This window comes from Dama dama, chromosome 19 (genome assembly GCF_033118175.1).
Source record: "Dama dama isolate Ldn47 chromosome 19, ASM3311817v1, whole genome shotgun sequence".
NCBI classification, from domain to species: Eukaryota; Metazoa; Chordata; class Mammalia; order Artiodactyla; family Cervidae; genus Dama; species Dama dama.
In genome coordinates, this window is record NC_083699.1 from 3,708,284 (window position 1) to 3,731,748 (window position 23,465).

Here is a 23,465-nt window from a genome sequence, read left to right on the forward strand (position 1 = left end):
TTTGGATTTCTTAGTGTAAGTCAGTAGTTTTCAAACACTGAGAAGCATCATAATCACCTGTTCCCCAACCTAAAGAACCTCTGGGCTGGAAAATGGTAATATAAGCATGTTAGGAACAGGGTGAGGCCAATGGGTGGGTTTCCATGATCCACAGCAGAATAGAGTCAAAGACGCATTCATGAGTTTCTCAGCTCCCTACACTCTGACCACGTCAGAGTGTTTCTTGAATTACACAGGATACAAAAAGTTCTAGCCAACGGCTTGGTCTTTTCTCCTGGGGATAGCATCTGCCTCTAGTCTCAGTCCCTTTCTAATCCTGGTCAAAGTTGCTGGACAGTTCTAACGGACATCTGATTATTTTGTTTGTCCTCACTTCCCCCTTCCTTCTGAAAACAGAGCACTTCTGGTCTATGGAGGACCCATTCCAAGGAGTTTCGGTGAGACTGACCCCCTCTCTAGCCCTCTAGCCTTAAGAACAGGACGATGACTCAGATCTGGCCAGTCAGAGTTCCGCCAGGTGTTTTTGACCAGCAGTGTCTAGAGACTTAGCCTCGTTACACTGAAGCCAGAAACAGGGAAGGTATGAGTCTGGCCATTGGAACATAAATCATGTTCTCCGCATGCAAGAAGCTAGTGTAGAATAAAGACAAAGCCAAGTCAGCATTAAGGATGAAGCAAGATATAGGTCTCCAAAGATCTCATTTGAGTTCCTGGATATAAGCATTCCTGACATCCACAACTGTATGGTTACAGGACCAATGAATTCCTATCATCATGGTTTAAGTACACTCCTGCTACTTGAAATGGAACTGATGAATAACACCTAGAATAAAACAAACCAAAAAACCCTTACCTGTCTGTTTACCCCCTTTTCTTGAGCTTAGAAAAAGCCATAAACTTACCTGTTTCCTCTATTTGGGACCCACCATGGTCCTTCAGGTCCTCTGCGACACAAACTGATTTTAATGAGATCCCACATATTCAAGGAAATACTTATGAATATTAAAAAACCCAAGCATGTGGCCACGCAGCCATTTTGACTTCTAAATTTATCATCCTCGCCCTCAACTCCTTCACTATCTAGAAACCCATGCCTAATTAATGGGAGTAGAAGGCATGTGGCAGATGGCTATACTCCAGGTGGCCATTCTGCACTCTGCTCTATATGCTTTCTTTTGTCCAACAAGTTTACTGTTTTTTTCTTTTGCCACTGATATTCCATGGGCCGTGCCTTTCCCCCTGCCCTAGATCTTTTCTCCAGTACACGTTCTTCATATGCACTAGGTCCCTGACCTAGAGTAAAATGGGTCCAAGAACAAAGTGAAGTCTAATGAGTCAAGGTCTTATCCTGTGTCCAGAGACCAGCCTTGGAAAATGGGAGAGAAGCTTCCCTCAGCAGCCAATGGTTAGAGAAGCAGATTTAACTTCCTTTATAGCCAGAGCTATAGATGAGACAGTTAGATAGTATCACTGACTCGGTGGACATGAACTTGAGCAAACTCCAGGAGGCAGAGGAGGACAGGGAAGTCTGGCGTGCTGCAGTCCATGGAGTTGCAAACAGGCTGGACACGATTTAGCGACTGAACAACATCAAGAACAACACAGCCAGAGCATCTCAGCCCTACGTGTTCAGCCCCAGCCTCTTAGGACTGTCTCCAGGTGGACGGGGGCTTTAAGAGCACTAACCAGGACTTTCCGGGTGGTCCAGTAGTTAAGAAACCCCTGCCAATGCGGGGTACATGAGTTCCATCTCTGATCTGGGGAGATTCCACATGACTCAGGGCAACTAAGTCCTGCACCACAACTACTGAACCCCAGTTCTAGAGTCCATGAGCTCTAACTACCGAACCCTTGGACTCCAGAGCACATGCTCCACGACAAGAAGAAGCCACCACAATGAGACACCCACGCGCCGCAACTAGAGGATGGTTGAGAAGCCTGTGCACAACGACAAAGACTCAGTGCAGCCAATAAAATAGCATCACCAGACTCCTGTCGCTACGACAATGTTTAGAGCCTCACGGGAATGTCTCGATTTTCAGGGAAATGAAGAACCACTTCTTGGCCTGCTCACCACCACTCTCTAAGAGTATTTAGGCTTGGGCAGCAGACCTGGGCACAGGAATTCTGCAGTCCTTATGGTTTCTGGGTTATCATTTTAAAGCTTCGCTATATCAAAAGCATGCAAAAGGCCAATTACCTTAAAGTGTTTCAGATATCTATTGATGCAAAGCAAGCCACCTCTAGCTTAGTGGTGCAAAATGATCAAAGTGATTTTTTATTATCATCTTTCATGGTCCTCGGAGTTGACTGAGCTCAGCGTGGTGGTCATCTCTCAAGGGCTCTCACGTAATAGGTGTCAGGTGGTGGCTGGGGCTGGAGCACCTCAAAGGCTGTCTCGTTCACACATCTAATACTGATTCTGCCTGTTGTCTGAAACCATAGCTGAGACTGTCAACTGGAACGCTTACATGTGCCCTCTCCATACGGCCTGGGTTTCTTCACACTACCACAGCTCAGTCCTAAGAGCAGTGTCCCAAGCCTGAGAGCTAGGAAAAAGCTGTATCACCCTTTGTGATCTGAAATCGAGTCACTTTCACCATATTCTTTTGGCAAAAAGGTCGCAAAAGTCCACCCAGGTTCAAGGGAGAGATACAGATGCCATCTATTGATCAGAGAAGAGTAAGGTCACATGGTCAAATGTGCATATGTGATGAGAACTATCGTTGCAGCCATCTTCGGAGACAATTATCTGCCACAGTAAGTTTCTTTCAATAATGCTGACCAGATGCCGGCTGAGTTGATAAAATGTGTCATTGTTTTCTGAATATTAATGACCAGGACCTCCACTGAAACATTGTGTTACAGGAAAGCAAAAATCACCTTGTAATGAAAATATTACCCTGTAATGAAAATATCCCCTAAAATGTATTCAAGTATATCTTCCCTCTTAACTCTGAGAGTGTCTCTGATTATTGGAAGTTGTAAATATCCACCCATACAATGCAAAATAAAAGGGTTAAAGCTTGCAAAAGAGGAAAGACTTCATTAAATCAACTGTTTTTAGAGAATAAAAGATTTATGGAACCTGGTGTAACTGGTAAACCAGCTAACAATTGAAGTAGAAAAAGTCAACCAGGATGATCTTGAGTCCGTGGAATTATTTAAGAATCCAAAAGATTAAGAAAGGCATTAGGGAAAAAACACTGCAACTGAATATTTCTACATCTTGAGTGTTCTGTATGCCCTTAGCTTTTTTCTTTTTCTTAGCTCTGAATTTTATTTGTAACTCTTTGTTCTTTTTTTTAATTAAACTTTTTATTTTGTATTGGAGTATGGCCAATTAACAATGTTGTGATAGTTTCAAGTGAATAGCAAAGGGACTCAGCCATGTTGCTAACTTTTGTTGAAAAAATTATGTGCCCTCTGGGAGGAAAGAAAAGGCAATACTGGGTTTAGTCTTTGTACATTTCAAGGACCAGGCCATAGTTTCTACAGTAGCCTAAATTTTGTTGCATGAAGGTTAAATTATTTTCATAGTTTTTAGTTTTCATTTTCAGATGCATCCTGTCAAGCTTCTTCTAATGAATTTTTGATAACTTTTTGAGTAGATTTACTTCAATGACTTTTCTTCCACTACTTTTGAGAAAAGGTCCTCCTGTAATCTGAACAAGCTTTCATTCTTCTCTAGAGAGATGAGCCTGAGCAACATCAGCTAAAATGAGTTCAGTGATAGTATTAATATCATCACAGTTTTCTTAGAAAGCCTGTTATATTAAGTGAAATGAAATCTGAGATCTTTACCAGAGCGTTTGTTTTTGCCTTAGATATTAGGGCAAGATGCACATGTAGTTATCTGCCAGCTACTCTTCACTCTTCATCAAACAGGTACCGACTCCCTGCTTAGGGCAAGGCAATACACTAAAGATCATAGGGACCATAAAGATGAACAGACTCTGTGGTGAAAGCATGGATATATGTCATTCAAGGTCACTGTGAGGTTTACACTGTCACTACCATCCATCATAACCATCACTGCATAGTCAGGACTACCTTCACACGTCCGTCAGCACACCGGCTCCACCACCACCGTAATCACCTCAACCACCCCCATCAGCAGCTGCACAGATCTCATAGCATAAAGCACATCTGCCGTGAAAACCGGGATTAAATAAAGAACTTCACTCTAGCGGCACTAGGAAAATAGTATCTCTTATGCAGTTAATTCACTGGCACTTTTCTTGGTACATAACACCAAACGACACACACCATATGCTGATATCTTCAGGGGAGTTTTTCAGCATTTTGACGTAATAAGAGGAGATTTTAAGTTTGAAAGAATTAAAGGAATTACTTATTCCAACTCTCTCTCATTTTTCAGATGAAAAAAATAATCCTCAGAGAAGTGGAGTGACTTGTCCAAGGTGGACAAGGACAGATCAAAAAAAGAGCTCAATGGAACTTTCCTGGTGGCCCAGTGGTGAAGACTCCGAGCTTCCCCTGCAAGGGCCACGGGGTTTGATCCCTGGTCTGGGAACTAAGATCACTCGTGAACTAAGACCCCACATGGCACACCACGTAGCCAAAGAAAATTAAGTAATTTAAAAATAAATAAAAACAAAATAAGAGCTCAATTTTCCTGATTCCCTTACTGTCCAGGGTCTTCTTCCCCTCCGCTCACTCTTGCTAAAAGAGAACTAAGTAAGAACTGCTAGTCCAGCCAGACATAAAGGGTGTCACAGTTGTTAGGCAGATACGAACTCTCTGAAGACATAGGGAGTCGTCCGTCCTCTCCCAGGGGTCCTCTGGTAGCCCAGTTTGTCATAGTTTCTGTAAATGAGGAGACCCTGCAAGAGGAGGGGGTTGTGAGTTTTCTAGGGATTAAGCATGTCAGTTCAGTTCAGTCGCTCAGTGGTGTCCAACTCTTTGTGACCCCATGAATCGCAGCACGCCAGGCATCCCTGTCCATCACCAACTCCTGGAGTCCACCCAAACTCATGTCCATTGAGTCGGTGATGCCATCCAGCCATCTCATCCTCTGTCATCCCCTTCTCCTGCCCTCAATCTTTCCCAGCATCAGGGTCTTTTCAAATGAGTCAGCTCTTCCCATCAGGTGGCCAAAGTACTGGAGTTTCAGCCTCAGCATCAGTCCTTCCAATGAATACCCAGGACTGATCTCCTTTAGGATGGACTGGGTGGATCTCCTTGCAGTCCAAGGGACTCTCAAGAGTCTTCTCCAACACCACAGTTCAAAAGCATCATTTCTTCTGCGCTCAGCTTTCTTCACCATTCAACTCTCACATCCATACATGACTACTGGGAAAACCATAGCCTTGACCAGACGGACCTTTGTTGGCAAAGTAATGTCTCTGCTTTTTAATATGCTATCTAGGTTGGTCATAACTTTCCTTCCAAGGAGTAAGCGTCTATGATAATGCATGATAGTGCAGCACGCCCAGGAGAGAAAACAAGGCTTTGGACGTGTATACCTTTCACCCATCCAACAATAACAAATAAAACTTTGTTTGCACTTTCAGCCAATAATTGCAAAGTACTCAACAAATGTTTAGCTCATGAATCCTCAGAACAACCAAGAGAGGAAAACTTTTGAAAAGAAAGAAAGCAACTCTCATCCTCATGATTCAGTGGGAAAACTAAGGTCAAAAGAAATGAGTCTCCACTTAGCCAAGTAACACTACTGGCAAGACTCCTGATGTGCAAAGATGTCCTGTGTTGGAACAAAGTCCCAAGTGACCTAGACACAGGCTTTTGAAAAGGACAGAGGTGAACCAGAAAGGCTCCTGCTCATTCTTGCAGCCCGATGAATCTATGAAGTGTTCATAGGAGGTTTGTCTCTCGGTTTTTAAAGGTTCTTTCAAGAGTCTCTTTTTTTGGCACTAAAATAATTTTTTAAAGCCAGGTAATCCTTCACAAAACTTTTAGCTGATGTCTAAAATGTTTTGCTTGTTTGAATAATTGGAAAGGTTGTGGTTTCTAACATATTCTTAATATAGATTTTTTGTTTTATTATTTATTTATTTATCTGGCTGCACCAGGTCTTAGTTCTGGCAAGTGGGATCTAGTTCCCTACCAGGAATTGAACCCAGGCCCGCTGCACTGGCAGCTCAGAGTCTTAGCCACTGGACCACAAGGGAAATCCCAAATATAGGTATTTTAAAACAAACTATCATAATATTCTCTTTAAAAGATCCCCTTGAATCTAAAATCCAAGCAACATGATGCCCACTGTCATCCATTTAAAAATATATAAACAGATTCTGTAACAGTCAGAAATTTCACAATCATTCCCCTTTCTCTGTAAGCTCATCTTTTTAAAACAAATTTTTTTAATTGAAGTATGGTATGTGTGCGGATTACACTAAAGTCTTTACAGGGATTCTCTAATTCTTATGATGACCTGATGAAGTAGACACTATATTATCCCCATTTACATCCTTTAATTTTTTTTTATTAAACTAAGGCCCTCCAGTCTTTGGGCTTCCCAGGTGGCGCTAGTGGTAAAGAACCTGCCTGCCAGTGCAGGAAACAACAGACTCGGGTTCGATCCCTGGGTCAGGAAGATCCCCTGGAGGAGGGCATGGCAACCCACTCCAGTATTCTTGCCTGGAGGAACCCCATGGACAGAGGAGCCTGGCGGGCTACAGTTCATAGGGTTGCAAAGAATCTAACACAACGGAAGCGACTTGGCACGCACTATGGTCTTTATTGTTTTGCAACTGGACGTGGACGAGGAGGGGATACAGCAGCTCTGTCTCCTCAGTGAATGGCTCCACGCACCCAGTCACTGCCCTGGAAAAGAGATTTCATTTTTTTTTACCTCATTTTGCAAATGAGAAAACTGACACTTAAAAAGGTTACAATGCCTTGCGCAGGGTCACAAGAAATCCTGTCCAAGAGTTCTGCCCAATGTCATAAGCAGTTCAATATCCAACAGCTCTGCTGTTAGCAATGGACTTCCCTGGTGGCTCAGACGGTAAAGCGTCTGCCTATAATGCGGGAGACCCAGGTTCGATCCCTGGGTTGGGAAGATCCCCTGGAGAAGGAAATGGCAACCCACTCCAGTACTCTTGCCTGGAAAATCCCATGGACGGAGGAGCATGGTAGGCTACAGTCCATGGGGTCACAAAGAGTTGGACAGACTGAGCAACTTCACTTTCTGCTGCTAGGAAGCAGCAGAGCAAGGATTCTTGGTGGTTCTAGACTCTACTCTCATGACCATTAACGTACATTCAGGCCTTGAAAGTCTATTGCTTCCATCTCCCAAATAGCTCAGGTTGACCCTGGATCGGGCAGTCATTACCTCCCCTCTGGGGCAGGCTCTCAACCAGCATTGCCTTCTCCAATGCATTTGCTCTTCCACAGCCAGAATGATTTTTCTGAAGTGCCTCTGTGAGCACATCACTCCCATGTTATCTCTTAGCAGATTTTCCAATGCCTGGCCTCTTCAGGCAGGCAGTTAAGTTTCTTGGACCTCCTCTGGGAACAGTTGATGCCACCCCAGTCATCCTGAGAGCCTCTCAACACTTCAGACCTCAGGCCTCGATCCGTGTTTCACTTGCTTAGATTACTTCTCTTACTCCTCCCAGGTCACCCTCTTCACCCGGCTAACTCTTACTTATTATAGATGTCTCTGCTCTGTGGTCATCTTTTAAAATTTACACTTTTTAAAATTATTCATTTAGGCTGTGCATGGGCTTTCTCTAGTTGCACGAGCAGATGCTATTCTTTGCTGTGATGCAAGGGCTTCTCCTTGAGGTAGCCTCTCTTGTTGCGGAGCACAGGCTCAATAGTTATGAGCCACAGGCTTAGTTGCTCCGCGGCATGTGGAATCATTCCAGACCAGGGATCGAGCCTGTGTCCCATGCATTGGTGGGCAGATTCTTACCCACTGTATCATCAGGGAAGTCCCAAGAGGTCATGTTTTTCTAATTGCTTTCCTTCGCCGTCTAAGTAGGGTTGAGGCTCCTTCAGTAAACAGCCACAGTTCACTGCACTTTGGTTATTTTCAACCTCTCCACTACACGAAGAGGAAGGGCCTATTTGGGTCACTATCACATCCTCAAAGCCTAGCATGGTCCATTATAAAAGCCATACCTGATCCATTATCGTCCCTTGAAAAAGACTAAATGAATGAATGAATATTGGCGCCACTACTAAGTAGCTATTTGAATGATTGCTTTCATTCACTGAGCTTCCGTTTTGGAATCTGTAAAATGGGGACAAAAAATATAGGCAAAGTACATACCGCTGACCTCTTTTTTCTGCCTCGAGTCCTAAGAAAAGTGAAAAGTTAAAGTGTTAGTCACTCAGTTATGTTCGACTTTTTGCTACCCTATGGACTGTAGCCCACCAGGCTCCATGGAATTTTCCAGGCAAGATTACTGGAGTGGGTTGCCACTTCCTTCTCCAGGGGATCTTCCCAACCCAGGGATTGAACCTGGGTCTCTTGCATTGAAGACAGATTCTTTACTGCCTAAGCTACCGGGAAAGTCCTAAGAAATGACTCCTCAAATTAAATTAAACTATGTTAAATTGGAGCAATAATCAAGAAGCTTAAATGACATAATATATATGAAAGTTTCTAGTACTTCTGGAAGCTGTGCATAGAATTGTTAAAAATAATTAACTCCGGGAAGGAGAATCACAGACTGGGGGCCGAGGAGAGAGAGAGCCTAATTTCAGTATCCTCTTCAGAACCCTTGGATATGTACAGGCTATTCAAAATAACAGGTAAATTAAAAAGGGGAAATGTTCCTGGCACACATTAGGCATTCAGCCAAGGTGAGTTTCCCTCATAGGTGACAAGACCAATTCCACTGGTTCACACCAACACCAGGCTGGAACACAAGACTCCAAGTCTCCGTGGTTCCTCCGTTAGGCAGGCTGCGGCGGCGGCGGCTGTTGTCTAAGCGCTAAGTCGAGTCCGACTCTTTGCAACCCCACTGACTGTAGCAGGATAGTCTTAGACAAAGTGGCGGCCCAGCAAGCAGCATCCTCGGCTGATTCCTGTTTCCTCTGCGTATCATGGGTGTATCTGTATCAGAAGGTGATTTGCTGGGCTGTGATCTCTGTCACATAATTGTGTACATGTGTATTGTCGAATGGACAAGTTTGCCTTTGATCTTGTTATTTATCGACAAGAATAAACACATCTCCTCTCGGCACATCTGGAATGTGCCCTACATTCAAAATGAACACTGCACAAATAATACAAATGTCTTACAAACATTGTCCTTGTCTGTTTGGGTGTGGGCATGACAGGCTGGTTCAAAGCTGGACTTTTGAGAAAAATTATAAAAACTTTGCTTTTAACTGTGCTTCAATTTTTAATAACTTTGTGATCTTAGGTAAGTTATTCAACCTCTCAGAGACTTTTTTCATGCAAAATGGCTGTAAAAATACTATGGATTAAATGAGACTATGTTTATAAAGCATCCAGAAAATGTAGGCACTAAGTAATATAAATTATTATTATTCTTTTTTTACAAATATTTGTTTATTATTATTTTAAATTTTATTTGGCTGCACCTGGTCTTAGTTGTGACATGTGGGATCTAGTTCCCTGACCAGGGATTGAACCTGGGTCCCCTGCATTGGAAGTGCAGAGTCTTAGCCACTGGGCCACCAGGGAAGTCCCTATTGTGATCCTTTGATCTTTAAAAGCAGCTTTGGTCAACTTTGCTTTGGCAAACTGAAAAAAAAAGTGCTGTTAGATACATTCTGATTGATAAATAAAATAACAAGCCAGGTTAGTCTTCCTTTAACTAAGGAGGCCAAAAATCAGTTTAAGAAACTTAAGCTTTGACTATTGCTTATCAGGCAGGCCGTGGCATTTCTGAGATTGCCAGGGCTCTGCTGATTCTGTTTTGTCATGAAACTGGTCACATGTCACCCAGTCCACCACTCAAGGTAGTGCCAGAATCGCCTCCCAGAAAGTCAGCTCTGCTAGGAGGGTATCAGTTGTAGGAATCCTCACTCCAGCACATGGCATTTACCATGGACCTAAATCCTCACTCATCCTGTTGCTCATCTTGTTACTCCCCCTGACTCCACCCCACCCTAAGTGGTCTTACCCCTAGACCTCACTCTAGAGGAAGAAGGCAGAATAGTCTTCCACCAAAATAAATAGGGCTTCCCAGGTGATAGTAGAGATAAAGAATTCACCTGACAACACAGGAGATACAAGAGATGCAGGTTCGATCCCTGGGTCAGGAAAATCCCCTGAAGGAAATGGCAACCCACTCCAGTATTCTTGCCTGGAGAATCCCCAGGGCAGGGTTGCAAAGAGTTGGACACAACCGAAGTGACTTGGCACAAAATAGATATTGAATGAGAAAGTTTTCTCACTGTAGAGGTTTCAATCACTCAGAGATTTCTGTCTTTGAGTTGCCAGGGTGTGAGCTGAAATGAGTGGATTTAGGGACTTGAGTTTGGAAGCCTCTGGTGTTATGAAGGAGTCTGTCACAAAGTGGGAGCCTGGATTTCAGAGCCCAGCTGGGACACACATGTTATTTGCATCTATAACCACATGAAAGGTGATGAACAACTCAAGCGAGTTTTGCCAACAAATAGAAACATTTACCACGCAGCAGTTATAACAGCCAAAATATTAAGAAATGGTTAGAAATTAATGAGTACATTCACAAGACTATTCTAGATTAGTTGATCTCATCAGAATTCTTTGACTTGGAATTCTGGCCTAGGAAATCTAGATTTTAAGAACACATCATAACGTTAAGAATATCTTTTTTAAAATAATGCTGATGAAAGATGGCTGATTGAACAAATGCATTCCCTCTCATTAAAACAGATATAAAGGGATTTTTAAAAATTAAAAAGAGGAGGAAATCACGATAGCAACAAAATGTTAGAAGCTGAAAGATAAGAGAATTGGTTTCTGAGTCAGCAAATTGAGAAAGCTAAATCCTAAACTATTAGAGAAGAAAACCAAGAAGCAATTCAATTCCCAGGATTGGACTGCCCCAAAGTCTCTTTCCCAAATGCAACTTAGCCAACTGCCTCTCTTCAAAACAGCAAAAGACTTGAGGTTTTTCTCTGCAGAGGATAAGGGTCTCTAAGCCAGAATTTAGGGCAGTCAGCATAATTAAGATTGGAATATACTATACTGAAAGCAGAGACATTGGAATAAAGGTTTGTATAATGAAGTGCAATAATTCCCCAGTTCATATTCAACTCTCAGAACATTGGCAGCCAAGTATAGCTAAGCTGTTTAGGCAAGAAAATAGATGTTTCCTCCCTGAAAAACTTAGAGCAAGGAAAAGGACCTAAGGGCCATGACATTTTCCCTTACATAAATGGCCCAGGCAGAACCCTCTAGAGTAAAGGCTGAATTTAACAAGATTATCCATGGCACGTCTTCCCATCAGCTTTACAATATGAGTGAAGGGTAAGGATTATCAGATATATGAAGAAAGCAAGCCTCTACCAAAGAATATAGAGACACAACACACAAAGTGAAAACATTCACCTAGAGAGGAAACAGACTACAGAAAAATAAAAGCTCCTCCCACCTAAAAGCTATTATTAGCATCTTTAGAGAAATAAACAGAGTTATACAAATATGATGCTTAAAAAGAAAAAAAAGAATCTTATGAGAACAAAAAAGAAATTCCTGGTGGTCCATGGTTAAGAATCTGCCTTCCCGGGTTCGATCCCTGGGTTGGGAAGATCCTCTGGAGAAGGAAATGGCAACCCACTCCAGTACTCTTGTCTGGAAAATCCCATGGACGGAGGAGCCTGGCAAGCTACAGTACATGGGGTGGCAAAGAGTCAGACATGACTGAGCAACTTCACTTTCACTTTGTTTCCAATGCAGGGGACATGGGTTTGATCCCTGGTCAAGAAGCTAGGATCCCATATGCCACGGAGCAACTAAGTCTGTGCATCGCAACTAGAGAAAGCCAGAGCACTGCAATGAAAGCTCTGTGCAGCCAAAAAAAAAAAAAAAAATACATAAATAACAGAAAAAAAAAGAACTGGAAATTTAAAATATGATCACTTGTTAAAAAACTAATAGGACAGAAGGTCTAAGGTGATAAAGTTGAAGAACTCTCAGAAAGTAAAGCCAAAAGACAAAGAAAAGGATGATAGGAAAGAAAACAGAAGACAATCAGAGGATCTTTTGGAAGATCTTTTGCGTTCTAATAAGTAGGCATTCCAGAGAGAAGAGAATTAGGAATGGGGAGGAACTCAATAAATCAACCATTTACGAAGATTTCCAAAACCAAGGAACACAAGCTGCCAGATTGATAGGGTCCAACAAATACCTGGTATAAAGGATTAAAACAGACCAGCGCCAAAGCACATGACTGAGAAACTGAAGAACCCTACAGAAATAGGAGAAAATCCAACCAGCTTTTACAGGGAAAAGCATATCATCCAAGGTATCATCCAAAAAAAGAGGAGTCCAAAGATTGGAAGACAGTATGAGATGGTAACTATTAATCCTCACAAGAGATGGAATACCACTTCGGTTTCTACAAAATAAAGTGAAACAGTAAAAACTCTAGAGGAATGCTTGCAGAAGAAATCCTAATTCCAAACCATACATCTGTAGCACAGGGAAACGGAAGCAAGCACTGAATGTCTTTTTGTTTTTAAGATTGATTAATTAGTTTTTTGACTGTGCTGGGTCTTCATTGCTGCCTACGGGCTTTCTCGAGTTGCAGCGAGCGGGGCTACCCTTAGTTGCAGTGTGTGGGCTTCTCATTGCAGTGCCTTCTCTCTCTGCGAAGCACAGGCTCTAGATGACCGGGCTTCAGTAGTTGTGGCACATGGGCTTAGTTGCTCTGAGGCGTGTGGGATCTTCCTGAACCAGGGATGAAACCAGTGTCCTTGGCATTGCAAGGCAGATTCTTCATGACTGGATCACCAGGGGAGCCCAGGTGCTCAATGTTTTAGGGTTGAATTGAGAAATAGATGATAGCAGGGATTTCTTCTTCACCCTTGGATTTCAACAAAGCTACAATCACAATGGCTAACCCAGGCCATACACCTCATTGAACACTTCTAACACACATTAGTTTGTGTCTACTTCATGACAATCCAAATAGGCAGAAATTACTAAGAGAATGTTAATTAAGTAAGTAATTTACAAGGTCACATAAAGTTGGTAGAGAGGAGAATCCAAACTCTAAAACCCATTCTCTTAACTGCTATACCTTGCAGCCTTGGGAGATAATGTTCATATTTAAATATTTCAATCACAGTTTTTTAAAGCTCAATATTTCTGCCAACACTGACTTCTTAGAGACAGCAAAAATATGTACATGAGAACTCTATTTTATATCTTTATATTGTGAGAGAGGATGAGGAAAGAGGGAGATTAGAGTTTTTAAAACGAAATACCAGTTCATGATTTTTCAGAAAAGAATACCTTGGTTAGCTGGCAGGATTTCTAGGAAAACTTGAAGAAAAGGAGAGCCTCAAAGACAGGGATCCAAAGAGAGTAGCAATATTTTAGTTTTAGCTGGCCTACCACTCACTGACTCAGTGACACCAATGCCCAGACCAACAAGAGACTTTTGTACGAGGCTTTTGTGAGCCTGCCTGGCAGCCATTTTTAGGTACACAAGCCCCCCCATACTGAATTTTCCATATTAATGTGTTTCCATTGTTCTCAGCTGGGCTACAGTAACTCTAGCCCTTTTCCAGATGTTTCCTGACATCAACATCCAAGATGTGCTGGCCAGCTGTCTTTAAAATTGCGGGAATTCTGTGCTGTGCGCATTAGTTATGCAAATGGAAAAGCAAGGACAAGGAGCCAATGCAGAGGATAAAAAAGAACCAGGGGAGGGATTGGATCAGGGCTTTACTGGCATATGTGGGTATGTAGAAAGCCAAACCGGCAAGCTGGCTTTGATCAAAACCCCCAGCAGCATTCCCCACCTCAGCCCACGCAGCGGGGTCAGTGTCCGAAGTTCCCAGGTCAGCCCAGGGTTTTTGGAACCTTCCTCACGGTTTTGGTGACTTAACAGGGACACACAAAATACCCACAGATCTATCCACCCTCTAAACGGTTTCTGCTTTGTTCTACTTTGTCAACAGAAAAATAGCTGCCTAGACCAGAGAACAAAGTGTAGTCCTCAGTCAATTAATTTAAAAAAAAAAAAAAGGGAGGTAGTGGTGGTGGGCAGGCATATGAGTTTAGAAAAACCAGGTTAAACAAAGTTAAGCAATTCCCTTTCCCAAAGTACTCTCGGAATCTCTGAAATGTTCATGCACACCTTGAATAGTCAAAGAGCTTGTATCTCAAAGGACGAGAACCCACCTGAGGAAATCTGGACAAGAGGCTTCTCAGCCCCCGTCACCCTCTGAAACCTCAAACTCAAACTCCCCATCAATGTAACAACTGTCCACATTCCTAACCCTCACACATCCGTTCCTGAACGCACCGCCTTTTCCACCTCCTCAGCCTCCAGCCTCCCCTTCCTGGCATATGGTGGTACCATCATCACGCTCCTGAATGAGAATGGTCGCAGTCATCTTCCATGTCTCCTCTGTCCTCCTCTCCATCCTCCCCTATCTAATCTAACTTTGTAGTAAAGGACAGCTGCTTTGTCTTCCTAGAATCTCCATGGTACAGATCACCAACCTCAGACCTGAAGCCCTAGGTAAAGATTGGGCATTTCCACTTGAGCCACTAAAGAACACTTATCCGGGCTTGTCAATGCCTGAATTCATGTGTTCCTATTAAACAGGCATCCTTTCCCAACCCTTTGTCACCCTCAGTGGTATAGAATCAGAATCACTATGTTTTCAAAGAGGCTGGGGGACATTTTCTTGTTTTTTTCATTAAAAATTTTTATTTATTTATTTATTTATTTGGCTGCACTGGCTCTTAGTTGCAGCACTCAAACTCACAGTTGCAGCAAGTGGGATCTAGTGCCTTGACTTGAATCCCGGGTCCCTTGCATTGGGAGCTCAGAGTCTTAGCCACTGGACCAACAAGGAATTCTCTGTCTGTTTTGTTTTTAATTGTTGTAAAATATATGTAGCATAACATTTGCCCTCTTATTCAGTTTTAAATGAGTCCATTCACATTGTTGTACAACCAATCTCCAAAACTCTTTTTCCTATTGCAAAGCTGAAATTCTGTAGTCATTAAATAGCTCTCCATTTCACTCTCCCCCCAGCCCCTTCTGTTTTTAACAATCACCATTCTGCTTTCTCATAAGTAGGATCATACAAAATCTTTTTTGTGACTAGCTTATTTCACTTTAGCATACTGTTTTCAAGGTTCATCTATGTTACAGCATGTGTCAGACCCCACTGTATGTAAACACATTCTATCTATTCATCTATCAATGGATGCTTGGGTTGCTTCCACCTTTTGGCTATTATGAATAATACTACTAGGAACATGGGTGTACAAATATCCTTTTGGGACTTTTCTTTCAATTCATGTGGATATATACTCAGAAGCAGAATTGCTGGATTATAGGATGAATTTATTTTTAATAGATTTTAGCCTAGGGTAGGTTACTTAACATCTGTGCTTTGGCTTCCTCATCTGTAAATTAGATTTAATTATAGACTTACAGAATGGGAAAGACTAGAAATCTCTTAAAGAAAATTAGAGATACCAAGGGAAAATTTCATGCAAAGATGGGCTCAATAAAGGACAGAAATTGTATGGACCTAACAAAAGCAGAAGATATTAAGAAGAGGTGGCAGAATACACAGAAGAACTGTACAAAAAAGATCTTCATGACTCAGATAATCACGAGGGTGTGGTCACTCACCTAGAGCCAGACATCCTGGAATGTGAAGTCAAGTGGGCCTTAGAAAGCATCTCTAGGAACAAAGCTAGTGGAGGTGATGGAATTCCAGTTGAGCTATTTCAAATCCTAAAAGATGATGCTGTGAAAGTGCTGCACTCAATATGCCAGCAAATTTGGAAAACTCAGCAGTGGCCACAGGACTGGAAAAGGTTAGTTTTCATTCCAATCCCAAAGAAAGGCAATGCCAAGGAATGCTCAAACTACCACACAATTGCACTCATCTCACACGCTAGTAAAGTAATGCTCAAAATTCTCCAATCCAGGCTTCAGCAATACGTGAACCGTGAACTTCCAGATGTTTAAGCTGGTTTTAGAAAAGGCAGAGGAACCAGAGGTCAAATTGCCAACATCCGCTGGATCATCAAAAAAGCAAGAGAGTTCCAGAAAAACATCTCTTTCTGCCTTATTGACTGTGCCAGAGCCTTTGACTGTGTGGATCACAATAAACTGTGGAAAATTTTGAAAGAGATGGGAATACTAGACCACCTGACCTGCCTCTTGAGAAACCTATATGCAGGTCAGGAAGCAACAGTTAGAACTGGACATGGAACAACAGCCTGGTTCCAAATAGGAAAAGGAGTACATCAAGGCTGTATATTGTCACCCTGCTTATTTAACTTATATGCAGAGTACATCATGAGAAATGCTGGCTGGAGGAAGCACAAGCTGGAATCAAGATTGCTGGGAGAAATATCAATAACCTCAGATATGCAGATGACACCACCCTTATGGCAGAAAGTGAAGATGAAATAAAGAGGCTCTTGATGAAAGTGAAATAGGAGAGTGAAAAAGTTGGCTTAAAGCTCAACATTCAGAAAACTAACATCATGGCATCTGGTCCCATCACTTCATGGGAAATAGATGGGGAAACAGTGGAAACAGTGTCAGACTTTATTTTTCGGGACTCCAAAAATCACTGCGGATGGTGATTGCAGCCATGAAATTAAAAGACGCTTACTCCTTAGAAGGAAAGTTATGACCAACCTAGACAGCATATTAAAAAGCAGAGACATTACTTTGCCAACAAAGGTCCATCTAGTCAAGGCTATGGTTTTCCCAATGGTCATGTATGGATGTGAGAGTTGGACTGGGAAGAAACCTGAGTGCCGAAGAGTTGATGCTTTTGAACTGTGGTGTTGGAGAAGACTCTTGAGAGTCTCTTGGACTGCAAGGAGATCCAACCAGTCCATCCTAAAGGAGACCAGTCCTGGGTGTTCATTGGAAGGACTGATGCTGAAGCTGAAACTCCAATACTTTGGGCACCTCATGCAAAGAGTTGACTCATTGGAAAAGACCCTGATGCTGGGAGGGATTGGGGGCAGGAGGAGAAGGGGACGACAGAGGATGAGATGGCTGGATGGCATCACCGACTCAATGGACGTGAGTTTGGGTGGACTCCAGGAGTTGGTGATGGACAGGGAGGCCTGGCGTGCTGCATGGGGTAGCAAAGAGTTGTACACAACTGAGCGACTGAACTGAACTGAACTGAACTGATAGACTTATAGGGTCATTGTGAAGATTCAGTGAATTAATATCCACAAAACACTTATAAAATATTATCATTATCTCCTTTTAACACAGGAAGAAATTGAGGCATTAAGAAGTTAAGTAACTTGCCTGAGTTCACATACCTAGAAAAGAGCAGAGCCAGGATATAAATCCAGGTTCATAGACAAAAGTCTGTCCTCTTTATCATCATGCCAGAGTAGTTTCACTTCTCAGCTTTGATGAACGCCAGTCAAGTTGATTAAGTTTTAATTCAATTACATGGACACAGTTTGGGAGGAAGATGGGGGAGGGGAAAGGGAAGAAGTTTTACGTACTTGGGGGGTACCAATCAGAATCTTGACATAACAGTCAAAAGTACATGAAATCAGTAGTAAAAGGAAATAATTTTTTTTATTATTATTAGCACAATTTCAGAAAAGATAGAAGCCAAGTAGATTAATTTCTGTGTTATTTTTGAGTCGCCAAGTGTCAGCAGCTTCTAGAGTGTATGTTGGTGAGTTGGAGTGAGGCTACAAGAGTCCATGTGTGTTTCCGGGAAGTAGGGGTGGGCATTATTGAATCCTGACTCCCATCACCTCATCAGCCATTTGACATTCACTAGGAAGTTTTTTTCTCTTTCCCTTCTCTTCTTAGAGGCTTACATGAAGACCACTTTTACAGGAAATAAGTGCCCAAGATGGAGAAGGATGTGTAACATCTTTAATCAGTAGGGGTAACATTTTATAACTAAATCACACCTTTAAGCTTAGTACTTATATTTCTTTATATCAGTATTTCCAACAACCGTAGAAATAGCTAACAAGTTTCCCAGCAATCCTGCTTATCGCCTGGAGAACGTACACAAAAGAGATAAGTGACCGATTCAGAGAGCTTAGGATTATACTCTGGGCTGTCAGGAAGATGAGCTCATGGATAAATTTGGTGGTGTGGTCTGAATGAAAGTGGTTCGGGCCAGCCAGATGCTTCACTGAGTGCCACCAACGTCTGAACGACGACACGTGTGAGTGTGTGCTGTGAGAGGGACACTAGAACTTCTTATCCTGTTTTATAGAGAAAAATCTACCTCTGCTCTAAGGCACACCTGGCCGAACCACTAGTTTCCATCCTTCGCAGACATCTCCCCTCAACCTTCATCCCTGGGCTTCCATCCAGTCATCCTCCTGACCCTGCTTTTTGCCCATGGCCAACCACGGGCCAACTCTCATAGTCCTTGTGATTTTCACCACACCTACCCTCTCAGCAGCACCAGTTGATTGGGCTCTTTTTTTTTTAATATTTCTTTTTATTTATTTGGCTGCAGTGGGCCTTAGTTGCAGCATGTGGCATCTTTAGTTGTGGCGTGTGGGATCTAGTTCCCTGACCAGGGATGGAACTTGGGCCCCCTGCGTTGGGAACACAAAGTCTTAGCCATTGGACCACCAGGGAAGTCCCCTAGTCTCTCTCTCTTGAAACACTTCCTTCTCTTGCTTCTGTGACACCACATTTTATACTTACCCCTCCAGCTCTTAGTCTTCTTCAACAGATTCTCTCCCTAGCTATCCGACCTTTTAAAGGTGTAGGGCCCCAGGGCCCACAGGAGTTTCTCCAGTACTGAGCTCACAGCACTGCAGCACCACTTGCTATTCACATGCCAGGTATGTCCTCACCGCTGGGAGCTGGGACCCCCTCTGCCTGGAACACTCTTCCCCTGGGAATCCATAGTGCTAACTTCCTCACTTCTTTGAAATCTTAAGATTCACCATCTCAGGAAGGCCTTCCTGACCTCCCTATTTAAGACCATAAGCCAGTTCCACCCCTTCACAATCCTAATTCTCCTCTTTCTTCCCTCTCTTTTTTGAAATGACTCTTGCCACCTTCTAGGATACTATATAACTGACTGCTCCAGCATCGGTATAGAATATATCCCCCGCATGTCCCTGGGGGCTCAGAAGGTAGAGGGTCTGAGGGCAGTGTGGAAGGCCCCGGTTCGATCTCCAGGTTGGGAAGATCCCCTAGAGAAAGGAATGCCTACCCACTCCAGCAGTCTTGCCTGGAGACCCCCACGGACAGAGGAGCCTGGCGGGCTACAGTCCACGAGGTCTCAAAGAGTCAGACACTACTGAGCGACTAACAAATACATTATAGGCACTCAATATATATTTTTAAAATAAATGATTCAATCTCCATGCCAACAACAAACTCCATGTCACATTTATATCTCTAGCTCTACTCCCTCTTCTGAGCTTCAAAACCATATGTTGAACTGACTGCTTGGCATTTGCATTTGGGTTTTTGAAAGGGATCTCAAAATTAGTATGACCCAAAATGAACTCCTGGTGAAATGCCATTTCAGCAATGGCAATACTGTACTCCAAGCTGCAGAGGCCAGAGTCCTGGGAATCATGGTTGATTCTGTTGCAGTGAAAAGGAAAAAAGAGGGATGTGTTTTTATTTTCCCTTTTCTGAGGACAAAGATAAAGAGAACCATGAGCAAGTCTGAATGTTCTTAGTTTTTTTTTTTTTTTTTTACTTTAACTGCCCCTAATTCTGCATGTCTGTAACTAAGTTTGCTTTTCTGTCCCCTAAGTCTGCAACAGCTACATTTACACCCATTATCCTTTGACTCTATGCTAAATACATCCTGTAACACACAGGTAAGCATGTTACCCTTAAAACATTTTCTTCTCCTTTATAGTTCCTTTTTACGTATCAGAAAGAAGGCCTCAGAACAGCCAGACTCAGTTACTGGGTTACTGACGCTAGCTTATGACTGTTTTTGAAGCAATGCAAGAGGAAAAAGACAATATCCTAACACCTTGGTTCCTCATCGCTGACTCCCGACTATAACCTCCCATCAAGCCCCTAGACCCCTCGTGGGCAGGGGACAGTTCTTGAGGCATGAGCCTGCTGTGTTCTCCTCTCCCCCGGCTGAGAACTAAAGCCACTTTTCTGTTACCTCCAAACTCTGTCTCCGTATTTTTTATTTGACTTCAGTTGGCTGAAAAAGTCAAGATTTTGGCCAGCAACAATTTCTCCCCTTTCTTGCTGCTTCGTATCCAGTCCATCAGCAAGTCACATTCATTCTTCTTCTACACCGTATTCTCAAAGGTCTACTGCTCACCTTCTCCACCGCCATCCAGCCATCTCGTCCTCTGCCGTCCTCTTCTCCTCCTGCCCCCAATCCCTCCCAGCATCAGGGTCTTTTCCAATGAGTCAACTCTTCACATCAGGTGGCCAAAGTATTGGAGTTTCAGCTTCAGCATCAGTCCTTCCAATGAACACCCAGGACTGATCTCCTTTAGGATGGACTGGTTGGATCTCCTTGCAGTCCAAGGGACTCTCAAGAGTCTTCTCCAACACCACAGTTCAAAAGCATCAATTTTTCGGCACTCAGCTTTCTTTATAGTCCAGCTCTCACATCTATACATCACCACTGGAAAAACCATAGCCTTGACTGGACGGACCTTTGTTGGCAAAGTAATGTCTCCGCTTTTTAAAGTGCTGTCTAGGTTGGTCATAACTTTCCTTCCAAGGAGTAAGCCTCTTTTAATTTCATGGCTGCAATCACCATCCGCAGTGATTTTGGAGCCCCCCAAAATAAAGTCTGACACTGTTTCCACTGTTTCCCCATCTATTTCCCATGAAGTGATGGGACCAGATGCCATGATGTTAGTTTTCTGAATGTTGAGCTTTAAGCCAACTTTTTCACTCTCCTCTTTCACTTTCATCAAGAGGCTTTTTAGTTCCTCTTCACTTTCTGCCAGAAGGGTGGTGTCATCTGCTTTTCTGAGGCTATTGATACTTCTTCCAGCAATCTTGATTCCAGCTTGTGCTTCCTCCAGCCCAGCGTTTCTCATGATGTGCTCTGCATATAAGTAAAGTAAGCAGGGTGACAATATATAGCCTTAACATACTCCTTTTCCTATTTGGAACCAGTCTGTTGTTCCATGTCCAGTTCTAACTGTTGCTTCCTGACCTGCATATAGGTTTCTCAAGAGGCAGGTCAGGTGGTCTAGTATTCCCATCTCTTTCAGAATTTTCCACAGTTTATTGTGATCCACACAGTCAAAGGCTTTGGAATAGTCAATAAAGCAGAAAGAGATGTTTTCTGGAACTCTCTTGCTTTTTCAATGATCCAGCGGATGTTGGCAATTTGATCCCTGGTTCCTCTGCCTTTTCTAAAACCAGCTTGAACATCTGGAAGTTCACGGTTCATGTATTTCTGAAGCCTGGATTGGAGAATTTTGAGCATTACTTTACTAACGTGTGAGATGAGTGCAATTGTGTAGTAGTTCAAGCATTCTTTGGCATTGCCTTTCTTTGGGATTCTTTCCACATTACATATACTAATCACCTTGTATTTTAGTGATAGCATGGGGATTGTATTCTTTTCTTTTCTTTTTTTTAATTAGAATAGGTCAAAAGTAGTTCATTGGCAACAAGCAAAATGTTTCCATCCACCAGTTTCTAAGGCTAGAGTAACATCGCTGATCCAGACTCTATTGGTTCTACCCTTAATTCTTAGACATACTGGTCTATGAAAATCAATGAGGGAATGTAGGCAAAGGGGAAAGCTATAGAAACCTTCACTAAATCCTTAAAGAAGAAAGGGTGGGGATCTGGTTAGTAGTTGACTTTGTTTTCCTCTTACCCTGAGTGGATTTTTGAGCAGAAGAGATGGCATGGAATTAAAAAATTGTTCTTGAAAAATCCTGGTGGAGAGGTGTCTATCTGAATCCAGTGAGGAGGACCGAAAACGCTGCTTAAAAGGCCTTTGTAAGAAAGGCAGGCGTAGGTCTTGTGCAGAGGGGGCAGGCTGAGTAAGGGAGAGCCAGAGATCCAGAGTCCTGTTACTGCCTCGCGCGGTCACGAAAGCACAAAGGCGAACGCTGAAGCTCACGAGGGAGGTGATTTGTTGAGGGGTGGGGAAGATCGTGGGGAAAGTCGAACAAGTGTTTAGAAACATAAGGGTTTATTAAAGAACTTGAGATGTTTGCAGATGTCCTTTGCTCTAGGACGGGCTTCCCTGGTGGCTCAGATGGTAAAGAATCTGCCTGCAGTGCAGGAGACCCGGGTTCGATCCCTGGGTCGGGAAGATCCCCTGGAGAAGGAAATGGCAACCCACTCCAGGATCCTTGCCTGGAGGGTTCCATGGACAGAGGCGCCTGGCGGGCCACAGTCCACGGGGTCGCAAAGAGTCGGAGACGGCTGAGTGACTGATACTGCACTGCTACTAACCACGGGCTTGTGTGTGCGTGCTCAGCCGCACTGGCTCTCGGCCGCCCCATGGACTCTCCAGGCAAGAATACTGGAGTGGGTTGCCATCTCCTCCTCCAGGGGATCTTCCTGACCAAGGGATCAAGCCATGTCTCTGTTCCCTACCCTGGCAGGCGGATTCAATAACAATAGCAAAAACTGGTGGGGACCCCTAAGGGAACTACAACGTATTTGTAATGTTTCATCATGCTTTACTTTGGTGGGAATGAGCAGGGGAGCCGCACCAACATTGTCTTTCCCCCAGATTTGCTTACAAAGAAAACATTGGCAATAAACAGCATGGTCCTACTGTAGAGCACATATAGCATAGCATGTATTCAATATCCTGGGATAAACCACAGTGGAAAAGAATACGAAAAAGAATACGTATGTACATATAAATATATTGTAAATCACTTACAATGTGTAAACACATTGTGAATCACCTATACCTCAATAAAATAAAATTTAAAAATAAAAGAATTTTAAAATGTTACCCTAGCAATTATTATGGGCCATTTATTGATTACTTGTTAGGCAAATGGCCTGGTCTTATTTACTGCCTCCTAGAGGTTAAGACTACTTTGCAATTATATGGGGTTTCTGTCCCTTTGAAAGCAGCTTGACTTCCGTTATCTCACTTTACAAGCTTTGAAGGCTAAAGTAATGAATAGAGTCTTTAAAAACAATGAAAATTAATAAGAACAACAACAAAAAAAAGATTACGAACTGATTGTTTACAAAAACTACTTACAATAACAACTCTTTTGACTGTGTTGATTGACAAAGGGTAAGCCTCCTGGATAATCATTACTTTTTGTCTCTGATAGGTGTGTTGAATAGTAATTATCAGAGAGAGCAAAGTTGAATAGCTCTTTTAAGCTTCTACAAGGAGCT

The 23,465-nt window shown here is 42.8% G+C and overlaps 2 non-coding genes across 2 annotated transcripts; one reads left to right on the forward strand and one right to left on the reverse strand.

Annotated features, from left to right (window-relative positions):
* The first annotated feature begins 6,976 nt into the window (after positions 1-6,976).
* Positions 6,977-7,048, forward strand: TRNAY-AUA (transfer RNA tyrosine (anticodon AUA)). Its single transcript has one exon. It is a non-coding gene; the product is annotated as a tRNA-Tyr (tRNA).
* Positions 7,049-9,579: 2,531 nt separating this feature from the next.
* On the reverse strand, positions 9,580-9,652 carry TRNAG-UCC (transfer RNA glycine (anticodon UCC)). Its single transcript has one exon. It is a non-coding gene; the product is annotated as a tRNA-Gly (tRNA).
* Positions 9,653-23,465: the final 13,813 nt, after the last annotated feature.